The 14,043-nt window shown below is 37.7% G+C and overlaps 1 long non-coding RNA gene across 3 annotated transcripts; it reads right to left on the bottom strand.

The window, feature by feature from the left end:
- Positions 1–3,450: 3,450 nt before the first annotated feature.
- On the bottom strand, positions 3,451–9,336 carry LOC138912182 (uncharacterized). Of its 3 annotated transcripts, none has more exons than XR_011417722.1 (3): positions 8,676–9,335; positions 5,743–5,861; positions 3,451–5,582 (listed from the first exon to the last, which is right to left on the bottom strand). It is a non-coding gene; the product is annotated as an uncharacterized lncRNA (long non-coding RNA). The 3 variants fall into 3 exon arrangements; XR_011417723.1 differs by lacking the exon at positions 5,743–5,861 and having other exon boundaries at positions 3,452–3,733; positions 3,792–5,582; positions 8,676–9,336; XR_011417724.1 differs by lacking the exon at positions 5,743–5,861 and having other exon boundaries at positions 3,453–5,582; positions 8,676–8,937; positions 9,004–9,327.
- Positions 9,337–14,043: the final 4,707 nt, after the last annotated feature.

Raw genomic sequence — 14,043 nt, 5'->3', positions numbered from 1 at the left:
AAATATCATTTGAGTTACTGATTTTAGTAAAATAAATAGATAATGTAAAGCTATTTGAATTATATCCGTATTAAAAATTTGGAACATCGTCAAACGAGTAGAATTTTCGATTTATTTTGTAAGCAATTTTTGGCATATTTATTTTTAACCCATTCATTGCCATTTTCCCAGCTTAACATACACCCAATTAAAAAAGTTACATGAACAGCGAGATTGAAGAGAATAAATCGCTTGGGTGGGAGTATATTTACGACCTTCACTGTCTGACGTAAATATTTCTTTGTATTAACTTTTTAAGCACGCCGAACTGATTTAAGTGACGCATAAACGCTTTTTTCGACGGGATTAACCGACTTTTAATTTCGAAACAAACAACGGGAAGCCGGAGTGCCGGTAAAAAAGAAGGTTTTGATGGTCTGATAAATGTGATTGCCCGTGGTCATTGACATTTTTGTCCTTTTCATATTCGGTGTCGGTGATGGTGATCCCGACCGGCAACAAAGACAATCCAGTGGTTAAGCCAGGGGCGTGGCCGAAACTCGCGTGCCTAGCGAGCAGCCGCAGCGTTTGTGGTGCACCACAACCGGATGTGCAGCCCCTGGCCAAAATGCCAATAGCCTTCCCGTTCCGCACACACTTATTCGTATATAGTATATCCATCTGTATCCCTCGCCTCGTAGGATGTGCGTTAAATTGGGGTAAATGTTTATAAATAGGCTGCGGTGGCCGTCGAAATTTAACACTGATACCAGCCCATTTGACGCTGCATAAACCACTTCTGGCAGTGGCGAGGTTCCCGTGGTTTGCTGTTCATTTATTCCAAATTGTTAGATTTTAATTACATACACCCAGAAAAATTGAGAACGAAAAAAATCAACATCGACCGATCTTGATTTTAGTATTCGTATTCTCACTTTTTTCTTCTTGATATCAAGATGAAAGCAGTGTTGATTCTAGTATTCCCAGTCAAAGTCAATCTCAGTTTTTATGTTGTGGAAGAGGGACGTGAGGAAAAGACATCGAAAAAATGAGAGGAAAAGGGCGGAGAGGCCGAATTCCTCTCTTGTAGCTATCGGGCAGTCATGCTTCATGATATCGGTAGCCTAGGGGACTAAAGCGTGCGGATTATATGTTTTGTAAGCGTATAGTCGGAAGTGTGTGTTCAGTCCCGCGTCAAGGCGGAAATTCTTCGCGTTTTTTTTTTTTTACTCATTAATATTTATATTTAATACAAATTAGGATTTTGTTAATCTAACACACATAAATGGCTTAATAAGAGTAAAAACCAAGAACCCAAGAGAACAAAATGTGATTAAACTTTGTACAGCGCCTCATGTGATGCTTCCATGGCGCAGCTGGTAGAGTGTTTGACTGCAAACTGTGAGGCAACGGGTTCGATTCCCACGACCGACCAAAGGTGTTTTTCCCAAGATAGTAAGTTATTTGAATTTTATATTTATCATTTGTTAATTATATAATAATTTCAGTTATTGTTTCAGTTAAAATTTGAAACTAAATGTGTTCTTATATACGAACATAGTATAGTGTGACGTCATCCATGTAATTAAATAAAGGAAAGAAAAATAAGTTGAGAAACGGGGGGAACCAACAACAACACCGACGGGGACAGGAGGGGGTGCAAGAGGCAAAATTCCCGATTCCTCAATTATTTTTTTTTCTTCTTCTTATTCAATTTGTATCTTAAAATCGACATCGATTCGATGTTGAAACCGAGAAGACGTCATCTCGATATCGATAGCACACATACTCAAAAACCATTCTCAAAACCGAGATGACATCGATGTTGATTTTAGTATTTTCGATCTCGGCTAGGTTTTGTGATCGAAAATACTAAAATCAACATCGATGAGAACGGTTTTTTTTCTCGGTGTAGAGTTTTGCATATGTTCATTTATTTGCATTTAAAAGGTGAATCTTTTACCCGAAATCTGAACTCGCCTAGTCCCTGTTTTTCCGTACAAATTATAACAAAAATTTTAAACCTAAAAATCTACACTTTCAACAATATTTTCCTCCGCGGAATTAATAAATATTTTAGAAAAAATGTTGACTAATTTTTTGATTAAGGATACCTCTTTTTTCTCACATAACAAAATATTTAATTTCATAGCTTAAATTTAATAATGCCCATTTAAATTGTGCAAAAGTTTTTTTATCTAAATATACATACGTAAATTTTTAAATATTTTCTGCGGTTAGGGATCCACGCCCCGTCAATTTAACGTGGAACAGTCTTGGACCAAATTGGACACCAATCTATGCCACCAGAACCTTTTGCCGAAATAAACATTTCGCAACAAAAACTAAACCCAAACCAATGGCGACCACATTGAAACAAATAACGGGGCCAACAACAACGGCAACTGGTTATAACTGCAACATCTGTTTGAACAAATAAGCGAAACACGGAAATGTAGATGGCTGCTTTTCCACACCACGCCCATTCTGAAATTGCCGTTGAATTTCTGGTTTGGGGAGATGGTCCTTAAAGCCCACTTTCACTCCCAAAAGAAAAAAAAATATATTTAAATAAAAAAAGGTAAATTACAATAAAATATAATAATTAATTCAAATCAAATAGTAAAAGCAAATATAAAATATTAAAGTATCCTATTCATCATAAAGTTTTTAAAAATAAGTATCTGCACCTGCACAGTATTTTTGTTGCTTTAAGTTCAACATTTTTCTTTTCAATCAAAACAAAGGTGTGTGCTTTTTTTCTCACCCAATCCAATTTAAGCACATCAATTTTTTAATATTTGAAACTCATTGAACACAAGCACAATTATTTGTTCAGAGACGGAAATCTCATTTAGGTTGTAATAACAAAATGCCACGCGAAAATCAATTAAATTCATTTCCCATTAAAATTGTCCACTGCAGAGCAGCAGCAGCGCCACCTACCGGTGGTGGGTGGTGGCTGCCGATTCACCTGCCGATTGAGCCACCAACCCAACTCATTTGGCATCTGTTGCCACCGTTGTCATTTCGGTCGCAATTCACGTGTCTCCATCGGAAAAACCATCCTCCTCCCCTTTCCATTCCACTCCCAACAATGTTGTTTTACATTTCCGGTAATAAATATACATTTGACAAAATAATAGAGAATGGCTGTGGAACAGAGAGATGGTATACACACACACACACACACACACAGGTGGCACTTGGCAATTTGCCCAAAATTTTTGCGGGGCGTGGGAAATTGGAATTTTGGAAATTCGCTCTCTAGGTGAGAAACTTTGCGGCATTTCATTTCCTATAATTAATTAATTATTGTTTTGAGTCGTGCTGATAGCTTTTAAACTGTATGCTATATAGAGGTTATAAGAATTCAAGCTCTAAATATGGAATAAAAACATGATAAAAAAGATTTCTAAGCGATCTCCCGCAAGGAAAAATATGTACATAATATTTTAAAATTATTTTATTAAGAAAATTAGAAAAAATATAAATTGCTAATATAAACGCATTATTCTATTGATTTTAAGTTCAAATGACATATCATAAAAATATCTTAATTATAAGCAGACTATCTTAAGCTCAAGTAATTATCAGCTGTTAAATAACCCAACTGATCCCCAAGTTTACAAATTATTACAGTTCCACACATCCTGTTGGCATCCAACTGACAGCGCGGCTGAACAAAGGGACAATCCGTGTCCGATGTGGAAATGTAGAAAGGGTGTGGGAATGGGATATAATAGGCGCACACCTGAGAAGGAGTCAGGAGTCATAACCATGACCAAAGTCACACGACATGGAACTCACACACACACACACACACAAACGGCTAGGTCCACATCCGGTGACATCCGGTACTTCCTGCTCTGCACACTCCTGTTCTCCCATCCCTGTCACACTCCCACTCGCCAAGGATCCTGCGGCCTTGTCACACGTTATCCTGCCCAGCAACAACTACTGCCTACTGAAGGCAGCAACACCAAGAATTCGAGCGCCCAAGCACCTAACTTTACGAGCGGATAAGTTGGGAGGGCTGCAACTATCCGGGATACTCTGGGTTTTATTAATAGTAATTCTTAAATTTAATTGTATAATCTGCCCTTGACGGCCTATTTCAGTCTTCAAAGGTATATAGTCCCATTGAAAATGTATAAGTAATATTTAAATCAAATTAAGGTGCAATATTTCTATTAAATATAGTATTCTATAATAAGAACCTTTACTTCATAACCGAAAGTCAACAAATTTAATTAGATTTAAAAGTAATATACATAGTAGGTGCGCTTCATTCAGGATAATTACATATTGTTTTTACCAACAATTGTACATAAATATATAATATTAAACAATTTAATTATATATTATATTATATTATATATTAATTATATATAAAAAATTAAACAAAAAGGGTGTATAAGGTGAGACTTTGCAACAGTGCTGTGATATTTACGGCTTACTTCTTGAAGTTAGCTGCTGGAGTCGCTCCTCGTCTCCTGTCTGTCATGCATCCGTTTGCAGGACGCACGGAATAATTCTATTTGTGTGTGGAGCCCTCTTCCCCGATGTCCTGGCATCCTAGCATCCTAGAATCCTGGTCCTGGTCCTTCTCCTACCATCGTTTCGATCCGGGAAGTGTGCGTGCTTTCATCGGTTGCGTGGGTGGTACACACAAAAAAATTTGCTTGGTAAAATTGACCAACAAAGATAGTTATGTAACTATTAAAATAGTTACGTGTATTTTGTTTTTGCTTTGGGTTTGTGTCTTTGCTAATTGTGTGTATTTTGTTGTTGCGAAATGACTATTTACTTAGTAGAATTGACAATTTTGCTGGTTGGGGCCTGTTTGACAATTATTACAGTTGATTTTACCAAGTTTTTTTTTTGTGTGTACTGATATTCCCAGCTGCACACAGTTTTCCCCGCCCGACTGGCTGGCTGACTTATTCCACTGGCACTTCCCTCCTGGGATCCTGGAGAAGCCCCCGGGATCCTGCAGCCCTGGATCTCTCACGCTTGATGTAGTTGGTGGTTTACTACTAATTTGCAACCACATCGTTTGTTTTGTGTGAGTGGGGGGACACGGGACCCACTCCTCCACTCCGCCAGTCAGCCAGTGTCCTTTGTGTGTGACAGGAGCTCCAATTCAGCCTCTTCTTCCTCAGCTTCCCCTGCTGCGACACGTCTGGTGCATTAATTCTTGCATCACAATAGCAGCAGGAGAAGAAGGCTCCTCTTCTTTCCCCAGCACACTTTCTGTCAGCCCGCTTTGTTATAAATGGTGCTCGTCCTCCTCCTCATCCTTTGCCAGTAGTAGTAGTGGTAGTAGTAGTAGTCCTGGAGTCTCTCGTCCTTTTGGAATTTTCGCCGCTTATCAGTCCAAGCTGCATATTTTGTGGCGCCATTGACATGGCTAACGGCGCAAATTCTGGAGCAGTCCTCCACTCAAAGCGAGCTATTTGTCTCATTTTGGGGATCTTTATAATTATGAATACATTGTGCTGTGCATACATTGTTCAGATATTTAAGTAAGACTTCTAAGCTTCTGAGAAGGCAACTTTATGTCTAGAAGATCTCTTTCTTTTCCTTTAGTTAACTAAAAGCTAAATAAAAAACAAAAAATATAAATTAAAATATTTAATTCTGACTACTTTAGAGAGTTTACATCGTTCAAAAATATAAAGGCAATTTTTTCTGTATTTCTACGATAAGAGAGCCACTCTAATTTGCATTGAATATCTATTTCAGGTGAAGTTACTTTACCATTTCTACGCAATGCTTCATAAATTGGCATTAAAAATCATTTAGCATGTTAACAAGGCAACTCAAGAGCATGGAAATTAGAGCTTTGCCTTCAGTATATCGGCAGCTTGGCCAAAATTCTGAAATAATAAAAATACAAAAATTGACAGAAGCCAGAGTTCATATGTGAAAGGCACAGCACACACAAAATTAACATGAAAAACACACACACACTCATAAGGTACTTGAATATGATATAGAAATTGCCTTTATAATCGGCTTACGATTTTGATATGGGGACAACAGAGAAATGCCAGTACACAAACAAGCTTAAATTGACTTTCCTACGCAAACAACATTAAACATATATGTATGTATGTAAGTACAAAGTACATACAGTATAAACCCCCTTGAGGGGACGTGGCCAAGTCAGGCATTTTTTTAAGCCTCTTTCATGGGCCATCGTTTTTTTCCATCCCGAGATTCGAATTCATATGCCAAAGATTGTGCCTTAAAAATTTGACAAAGTAGCCGAACAGTCAATAGAATCTTTACTGCACATGGAAATATGCAACTAACTTGGGTAATTGGCTTCATCGACTCTTGAGGATTTTTATAGAGTATTTTTAATAAGGGAAATTTAAAAGTAAATATTACTAGGTTTTTAGAATTTCATATTTTAATCTTTCAGCTTTAATAAAAGTCTAATAAAAATCGCGAAGAACTTGGACAAAGCCACTATTTGTCTTTATTCATCTTCTGCATCAACGCGCTAATATAAAAGCCGGAAAATCGCTCCTTTCCACTCCCCTGAAACAACAACAAACCTTCGCCAACTTGGCCTTAAATGCCCCGAATGCATTATTCATGCTTCAGTAATTTTATTATCCGAAATTTATTGATAACCATTTCTCCTGCAACGATTCGTGATTGCTGCATTAACGAACTTTAATGGATTCAATTACTTCCTTTGGCCTGTAACTTGAAAATAACTTAATTTGAGGCTTATCGAAACTAATTTGACATTTGAGTAACGTATGAAGGATGTATTAATGATTTTAAGGTCTCTTGTAACCCAACGCCATAGAATAAGCCGCCCCCGGTTCATTTGTATAATCCTTTCATCCCCCCATTCAAACTAATTACATACTTTCTGTCATTCTCAGCATTTGTCTTCGACTTACACTGGAAAGTCATTCTCCACCTCTAAAAATTCAGGACTCAATAGAAAATCTAAAGTGAGAAGTCAAGAGTCACAGAAAGTCAACTGCTTTAAGAATTTTAGTTTAGGGCGTTACACAAGAACAAAATTGACAATTTATCAATTTTATATTTTTTTAAGATCAAGTTATTAAAATAATTTTGATATGAAGAAAGATTAAGTTTAAATTTTCCAAATAATACTACATTTGGTATTTTGGTATGATAAAATATCATGTTGATACGTTCGAATCATAAATTTGACATAAATCTTATCGGCTTTTTATTGGTATGAAATAAGGTAGCTATTACTTGAAAATAAAATTGTTAGAAAGAATTCTTGATATTATTATGGAAAATTAAATAGCGGAATTTATTTAGGGAACCTCTCCTCTTTTTCCATCATTTATCTTATGAAGGGGCTCTTGACGAGTCGAATCAGCTGGCTTAGAGCACTTTATAGCGCAATTGCCCCAGCTTAACCCCACTAGCCATCGCCACCCAACCCATCGTATCCCATGTCCTTATATGTGGGTTTTGTCTTGCCGTTCCTGTTGTTCTTGTCGCCGATGTTGTTGTCGTCTAGTCACGTCTGCTGTTGACAAGCGTCTGTTGTGCACAGTACACCCCATATTGAATGTCCTCTGGTCCCTGGTCCCTGGGCTCTGGTCTCCTTTCTTGGCCACCCACCCACCTCCCATCCCATTATCCCCGGGCTGCACTGCATGGCGCATTTTGCGACGCCATTGTCCTGTGCTGGAGGTACTATTTTTGTGTCGCACAATTTACTGCACTTCCTGGCCGGGGCAAACAGCAGAAAAAAAACAACGTACAGCAGAGCCAGAAGGAGCTGCCCAGCTGGAGGAGTTTGAGAAGGGGGAGGGACAAAGGACGAAGGACGCGAGCATTGTCTCGATAATTACCCATGTCCCCTGGTGTGGCTCCGACGACTCCCGACTCCCGACTGCTGACCCTTGGCCCCGTTTACTATCTATCAACAACTTTTCGAACAAAAGTTGGGCACGTTCGCCGCAGACGGAGTGACAGGCTGCGAGGGGATGCAGGAGGAGGTGGAGGAGCAGCCCCATCATCCCCATCAGAAATCCGGAATCGGGAATCGGCAAACGTATTTTTCAGCCAGGACTTGTCAAAAATACATTCACTTCGGGCCACTTGAAACCGCTTAAAGGGAGTACCGGCTGAGATTTTGGGAATGTTTGGAAGCATTCAAGGGCTGCGACAACTCGAGTGGTTGCACTTTAAATTGGAGACAAAAGTTAGAAGATTTTGGGAGATAGTATATCGAAGAGGCATTCAAGTTTTAGCAAAATATATGATTGTATATTTTGATAGATAAAATAGATAAAAACTTACTTCAGTCGATAAATAGAAAATTAAACATTGGAAATTATTTTCAAACAACAATTTCAAAGCCATTAAAATACAAATAGAATTACCTCAGCTAAGCACCGTATTTTTAGGTAAAAGGAATTTAAGTAATAATAATAATAAGAGTAATAATAATTACATTAAAATAAATAAATTTTTTAATTTAAATTTAATTTAATTTCAAAGCCATCAGAATAATAAACGCTTATCTAAGTTAATCAACTTTTTTTTGAAGTAATTTTGTGAGCTAATATGAATTGAAAAAATATTAAAATTTTAAATAAACTTAAACCATTTACTTTGGATTAATTTAATTTAATTTTCAAACAATTAATTTGAAAGCCATTAAAATAATTAGAGCTTACTTGAGTTACGCACCATATTTTCCAGTGAGACCCTCATATGAATTGAATATGACAGACCAGAGAGTCTGCCGCAGACACCCACATAAGAAGTAAATACAGCCACGCACACACGAGACGAGGAGCAACTGACGTGCGGCAACCATAAACATAAATCTCTGGCATTTAGCTCGGGCTAAAATAAAATCAGGCAGCAGGCGGCACACAAGCCCACTAACCGTCTAAACGTTACGGATTTTGAGGGCTGTGAGGGCTGGAAAAACCTCTGATGACGGAACACGGCACGATATTCAATTGTTTCTGCAGCAGGAGAATTTAATTTGACACGTACTTTTAATGTGGGGCTCTATGCTCTCGGCACTCGCCGGCTAATGCCAAAAAGACATGGGTTTGAGGACACCAGTTCCCGGCTCCCAGGATCCGGCATGCAGGACCAAGAGCTCACACACACTCTCATGTGCGTGGGGTAGTCACAAATTGAATTTAGATACAATTTCCTGTGACTGCGTGACTCTGAGCCTAAGCCATCCCCAGGTTTCAGTTTTTCACTCGCTGCCATTTTCCATGGCAATTAAAAAAAATTGCTCTCCCTTCTGATCGGTGGATGGGCTTTGGGCATTGGGTATTGGTAAAATTTGCTGTCGCCAAACAATAAATAAGCAATTTATATGCACAAATGCATTTATCGAGCGTGAAAAGATGCCATGAATGAACGGTTCGAACAGACGAGAGTTTTGGAGGGCAGGAGGATCAATATTGTTGGGACCTTTAAAGAGCAGAACAATTTTATTTACTACATGTTCGTTCCGTTGCCAGCTGGCACTATTAATTATATTTGCCACTTCGATATGAAAAAAACCACAGCCAATATTTTTTATAAACGGAATTTATACAAAATAAAAGGGGTTCGAATTCGGTGATTAAGGCAAATGAAATGCCCTTTTTTCAAGCCGATATTGAATTTCGCTATTGGAACTGAAATCAAATTTCTGGGTATTATTTTAAGATTAAATATTATATTTCAGATATACGGTATTAAACAAAAAATTCAAATATTTAGTTCTGATTCCCACAATTGTCTTATCAAATTTACTAGCTGTTAGGGTATAGACACACTTTAATTTTGTATGAAATATTAAATATTCATAGTTTTTTATATTGCACATTTTTTCTTACACATTCACCCAAAAAACCTCTCGTCCTTCATTCATTTTTTGCTCGCCGACAACCATTCAATATTTGCCTAAAAAATTTACGAGGCGGAGGACCAGCGTGCAAATGCCGCGCATTGCGTGAATAATTCTCTCACTGAGTGGCCGTTGAGTCGCCAACTTCCCCATTTTCCCTTTCCCACTTTGCAAATATGAAGGCGAAAAAATACCGAGGGGACTCTACAAATTGCCCTCAAAGGCAGCATGGGAAAAGCAAAAGGAGAAAATGTATTTTAAAAAAATAAAGAAAACCCATAATGAAAATATTATTCCGCATTCTGTGTGTACTGGTATTTTTTATTGAGGTGCGAAATATTTGATTCTTAAATGTATTTTCCTTAATCGAATTCATTAGAGGCGGTTTTCACAGAGGAAAGCAATACAAAATTAAGATTTAAAGATTTATTTATTTAAAATATAAAATTAAATATTATTTAAAAGAGGTTGCAACAATAAAGTTATCCATTTTATAGGCCATTATGGCAAAAAGAGAGTCCAAACAAACAATAGATTTTTTAATAAAAATGTTGGGTTTTGTGTGGGTTTCTGGAATAGCTGCAAGTTAAATATTAGTTTTTGTTTTGCCTTTGGAATATTTCTGTCTTGCTGGCGATGGGCCAGCTGTTCCGCCGCTTCACGATGCAAAATTAATCACGGTCGGCACTTTGGAGTTGTTTGGACAGCAGCATTATGACAAACGGCGCCGGCAGATGGCGCCACCGGCATGCATGTCATGCAAATTATGAAACTTTTATGCTCTCGGCCCAGAAACACACATTCACGTTCAGAGATACTCGTATGCGTGATATTATTGGAAATGGTCGGCGAACAAAGCCAACTAATAAAGAGTAACAAGCTCAAGTTGCGTTCTGTGTCTCTTTCTTTGGATGGTTTCATTTTTCAAACTTGTCAAAATAAGTTTTATTGTTTATGATAAGCAAACAATGGGAATTGCATTCGGAGAGAACCCAAACTGAAATGTTTATTTCTGCAACGTAACCCGAGACACCAAAAAAGTTGCTCCACTTTCGTTTTCAATACCCCCACTATCTCCGACTACGGGAAAGTTTTAATTTTCCAAACACGTTTTGGCCAAATGAAAATAGCAGCCATCTCTCTGAGCTTGTTCTTGTCGCTTCTTTTGTACCGAGAAAAAGTAGAGAGTAAGGGTATAATAAACAGGGGAATAATATGAAATAACATTTAACAAGAATGGTATCTTACATTTATTATATTAAATATTCCAACAAATATATACATATTTTTCAATATTTCCCTCGAAAATATTATATATCATGGGTATATTAAGTATTAAAAAACCTAACCTCCGATTAAATAATTATAGTAAATCTAAAAATCGGTTAAGAATTTAAGATATTAAATATCTGACTATATATACAAATTTTGTAGTATTTTGTTTTTGTTTTTATTTTTACGATTTTATTTACAAAGTAGTTACAAGTCGATTCCCTCACTTTTTTGTATCACGTTCACTTGTTTCCTATACAAGTAGTTGCTTTCGGTAGAGAGTGTTAGATGGTTGGGTGAAGAGAAAACTTCCATGAGGAAGTGGAACTGCCCAGTTTTAGTTTCGGGGGTATCGAATTCGCAGGACATCTGCCCCGCTCACTCCACATTTCCAGGCTCACTCGTCCGAATTGTCTGTGCAAACATATGGAATAGAATTGGAGAATCGGATACGTGGAATTGCGACCAGCACCCCCATACCATCGTTCTTATTACGTACTGAGCGCACGACTTCTTCCGGCGGATTTTTTGGGGGTCATCCCATCGGAGGGCTAAAGTGTCCGAAACGATTTAGTGGATGCTCCCTGCTTCTGAGGTTATGTGTTTCCTGCGTGAAGTACTCGCTGGGAATAATGGAGTGTCTCGGCCAGAGATTGCTCTTGTTTCAGGGTGAAAGTGTCACCCGAAAGGTCAGCAAAGTGATAGGATATACATTGTAGACCATTCCGGTCCAGTAAACGCTGAGGCTATTTCAATTGATACTCAATACCCTAGTGTCGAACCTAATTAACCTACTATCTAGTTAGTGCTTCAGGTTCCTAAAACGATCGATAGCCAAATCTTTGAATGATTCCCAATGATTTTTACACAACTCCATTCTATATATTATGACATTACTTATTTTTACCCAGCATTAGGCAAATATTAGCGTTAAAATCAAGATGAATTAGAAAGATTACCACTTGACCTAACCTCAAGCATTCAATTAGTTATAAATTTGATATATACCTCAATAAAATATTTGCACGACCTATGCCAGCCGCGAAAAAAACTAGCAATTTGCATTGCGCTGGGCAGCAGCGGCGACCGCTTCCAAAAACAAACACACCCGCGCCTGGATAAACATTTAGATGGAAAACGCCCAAAGTTCCGGCCTCTCCACTTTCCACCGTGGCAGGTGTATTTGTGGATGTGTGCGGCGGTGTGTACAGAACGCAATATGCTCAACATGTTGGCAAACTTTCACAACTGTTAGTGTAAATATTGCATGCAACAAAACGATGCCTTAAAATAACAAAGCACCAAACGCCAAGCGAGCGGAGGCCGCCATGGTTACAAGGACGAAAAGTGGGTGTCGAGGGGTGCTGATCACAACAGGATGGTCGATGAGTCCGGAAATAACTATTTATAATTTGTTTTAATAATAATTTCTATGACTTTTTCTCTGTTCTGATGAAAATACCTGTAATTTTAACCATATACATATTCCATGTTTCTTTTAAAAAGATATTAGATCTTAATATTTTGTACATTAGGGGAGTAAAAAAAAAATGTCATAAAACTCTTAGTAAGTAAGTAGTTAGTAGTAAGTTAAATTATATGTCAAGATTTAGGTGATGCCCAGTGATTTCAAGGATTGCCTAAAATTAAAAAATGTAATTATTTTCTCATTTCAAAGTTTGTCAATTTATTGATGTCATTAAAAAATAGGTAGATAATTTTGTTTTGTTGAGTTCAAAATAAGTTGTTGATGACTGATAAGAGTGCGTCTTAGTAATATTTATAATAATTAAAGTTAATACACAGACCACAAAATAAATTAAAAATTTTTTTTCCAACTATTAACATGTTGGAATATTTTTCTGTTTCACTGTTGGACCACTGAAAGTCCGTAAGGCCACATGACGTCCTTGCTAATCACATAGCGTGGTCATGTCCAGAGGCACAGGATAAGGCAATAACTGGGGATACAGCAGCAGTAATCGGTTCTTTGTTGCAATATCAATATCATTTAAATTCAAATGTGTGGAAGAAAGGCGAGTTCAGAGCTTAACTACACTGAGACAAGCTGAGGAAGATTTTAAAATGTTATCCTAAACCCTTTATAAAGTACAAAGTGCGAGTGAAACAGCTTAAAATAATAGTTACTTCCTACTTCTCGAAATAATATTTAATCCCATTCTTTTACCAAGTACTCCCTGTATTTTAGCTTATATTTTCCAGTGCATTCGCCACAAAGACAACGCCGGAAAGTTCAGGCTGGACTTCAATTGGCAACGGTTTTTTCCTTTTCAATTTTCTTTCACAATTTTTGTTTTGCATTTTTGCCGATGCAAAATGCTTTCAAAGTCGAGAAATGGTAGGGGCAAATGGAAATGGTATGGCAGGGCATATTAGTAAAAGAACCAGAAGTTGGCAAAAACTGCGTGCCCGTGTGTGTTGGGTTGGGGAAATTGAAAATGCTTTTTAACAGAACGAAATCGCAGGGCTTCGTCTGCTTGTAAGTCCGGGGTCCAGGAGTTCAGAACCTGTTTCTCTGGGTCCAATATCATACATGTGAACCGCCCCCCCGTGACCCCTGTGACCACCACCCAATTCAGATTTGATGCATTTACATTTGCACCTGTGCCTGTGAAACAGAAACACACACACACAGACAGCCGGTTTGTAAGCTTAAGTGCCATTACATGCAATCGAGTCGAGTTTGAGTTGAGTTTTCTCCACTCCACTCCGTTTTTGCTCACTCTTTCCACTGGATTCCCTCTGCTCGCTCTATTCAGTGATACCAAAATACCATCTGTAGCTTTGACTTAAATCTAGATTTTGGAAGAGATCTTAAAGGTTAAGTATCTTCGCGTTTTATAATCGCTAAATGGTACATTATTGTTCTTAAAAATCGTTCGTTGTGAGAA

This window comes from Drosophila takahashii, chromosome 2L (genome assembly GCF_030179915.1).
Source record: "Drosophila takahashii strain IR98-3 E-12201 chromosome 2L, DtakHiC1v2, whole genome shotgun sequence".
In the NCBI taxonomy this organism is placed as follows: Eukaryota; Metazoa; Arthropoda; class Insecta; order Diptera; family Drosophilidae; genus Drosophila; species Drosophila takahashii.
Note: the sequence above shows the minus strand (reverse complement) of the source record. Positions and strands in the feature narration are given on the sequence as shown.